Here is a 2,804-nt window from a genome sequence, read left to right as displayed (position 1 = left end):
TGTGAGAGTAGGATCATAGCATCTTTTTCACTGCCACTCATATGGGACCTTGTTGGCGGCACAAGGCACCTGAATGGTTGAGATTTCCCCTTGTTTGGTCTAAAACTATATAATTTTCATACCTCATAGAAGTCTCTTTTGTGGGAAAAAAAAATTCTCAAAATGACTTACCATGCCATTGCTATTCCTTTAGAGGTTAAAAGGAATCTGTCTGAGAGAGGATAGCTCACTACTGGTGAAAGGATCTTTGAAATGGAGTCCCACTGATGGAACGTAATGAGAAAGTGATGTTTTGCCCTCATAAGGGTTTCATTATGCTCAGTTAAATGATCCCATCATGATGATGAGGAGAGAATTGAAATGAGGTCTCCTGCACCCCGCTGGATGCGGCTTGACAGAAGGATAATGGTAGGAGAAAGATGAGAGGCAAAGACTAGAAGATGGGACAGGCATGCAAGCAATTCAACCTTTTGATGAGTAGGCTTAATCCAGTAGTCCAATAGGACCAAATGTAAAATACACTTCGAACTGTAGTGATGAGTTCAGATTGCAATTACAAATGCAATTCCTTATGCAAAGAAAGAAAAATGGTTGTGTACTTTCACATGTGAGCATGTGTTAAGAGCTCAAGCTGTGCAATCACAAAGTTAATGGTGGATATCTTTTCTGATGTTCTTTTGGCCTTTTCAGACTTGGAGGAAGCATTGAAGACTATAAAAGAACGAGGTTCACACTATTTGAATGCTGCAGTAGTGCCTCGTGTGATAGATGTGAATATAGTTCAGAGCACTAGTGGCAACCATGGGCTACAAACCAAACGAAACTTAACTATTGTAGACTTGGCCTATGGACAAGTGCAGAAGGTGGCAGAGACATGGGTGGGAGTTGGGGATAGTGTTTCTTTCGAAGAAGAGACCATTTTATATTCTTCTCATGGCCAACAAAGTGTGTAATATGAGTAAATCAACGAGGAGGCCACCATACATCTTCTTGTGATGTGCAACAACTGATGAGTTAACAACATTGCTTATAATTTAGGAGTTTGTAAGATCATGTCACATGGCTTGATGAAGCGAAACAGTGAGGCACCTAGGCGCTTGTGTAACTCAGGCAAAGCCCACTGTTAAGATCCATACTAGCTATTGACAATTTATTATGATATAGTTATGAATGCTTGCAGCATGTGAAGGAATGTTCTATTTCTCTTACTACATAATAAGAGCCTTAACTTCCTACACTGTGAGATCAACTTCTTTTACTCATTTAGGTATTTGATATTTGTTTCAATTGCTTGCTGTGATTAATGAGACTTTTTAACTGCTTTTTTCCAATCTGGAGTGCACTCAGACACAAGTTTCAACATATATGGACACAGCATGTCATTTCCTGTCTTCCACCATTTCATCTTCTCTCTCTAAACTTCAGTGCAAATATCTAGGTATCAAAGCTTAGGAGTATGATCACATTATCACAACCAATATTACTCGAAACTTGATCAAGAAAATATTGATTAGAGAGTATATCAATGCTTTTGCTTTTAAGAACCGACGATTAGCCATGCCTTGGAGCCCTCAGCCCTCACTGCAACAACAAATACTAATCTCATACTTCCTACAACTCATTTTAAAGCGCTCACCATTCAAACGTATCATCTCCACTAGCCTATTTCACAGCCTAATATGGTGCACCACCACAATTTATTGACCTCTTAGGCACACTACCCTTTGGTCATGTTTTTATCCTTATGCAGTCAAGTGTATGCTATTGTATTTGTTTTTTCCCTGTTAGGATGGCTCTTCCAAATCGCCTCAAAGACACATGATAAGGCAAGGAAGCATAGTGTAAGAGAGAAACTCATATACTCATATACAATTTTTAGCTTTAAAAATATATATAAATGCCTGTATGCATGCAAGCTTCAATGTAGCCACTTGTCTTTAACATGTGTACTCATGAGTTGGTATGGGTGAGTGTAAATTTTCCACTTTAAATAAGGTGTTGGGAGAATTGAATCATTGTTGCTAATAGCAAGTCCAGTTAGTGTTGGTTGCTGTTGTGCATTGTTTTACAATATCCACTATGCACGCCATATCTACTCAATGACAGGATTGGATACATTATCATATCACAAGCATATGTGCCTTCTATCATCATAACTGGCTGCCACTCATACAAAATGCACACAAAGAGCTTCAACTTGCACTTGTGTAAAGTGCATGTGAATTTCCAGAAAAATGGACTTCCATAGTGACAATTTCTTGCATGTTTCTATAGGCAATTGCATACATAAGCCCAATTACCTTTCAAGGCACATGTCACACTTCATGAGGATTGTTCCACCATTAAGATTAGATCTTACACCCTCTAAGGATCAAATTGGGTCCCTAGGCTATCCACAGCCAAGGTCAATCTTTCACATTTGTCACCTTAATGAGAGGGGGGATCAAGACCTCAATTCTTGTTCTTTCATGAAATCAGTTCACATACTATTTTCATTTCAAAAAATGTTTGTCCTCTTTTAGCACTCCACTTCTTTGAGACTTGATGGCTTTGAGAGGAGCTAACAAGAAACAAGCAATGTTTAGTCTAGCCAAAGTCCCTTGTCATCTCCTTTTCAAGACCATGAAGGACAAGAAGCGAAAGGAGATTTACATTATTTGAGCTGACTTAATTTCTAGACTTAGAAATATGAGGTCATCGGGATGGTCATAGATGCTTGGAGCCTTTGGTGGTTGTACAGCTTATGCCCTATCAGTTTTGCATTGAGTGGGAGTGGAGGGATGCTACCAACATGATGAAAAGCA

The sequence above is a fragment of the Cibotium barometz genome, chromosome 64 (genome assembly GCF_041138505.1).
Source record: "Cibotium barometz isolate CiBa-2024 chromosome 64, ASM4113850v1, whole genome shotgun sequence".
In the NCBI taxonomy this organism is placed as follows: Eukaryota; Viridiplantae; Streptophyta; class Polypodiopsida; order Cyatheales; family Cibotiaceae; genus Cibotium; species Cibotium barometz.
The sequence above is the reverse complement of the archived record's forward strand: the minus strand, read 5'-3'. Positions refer to the sequence as shown.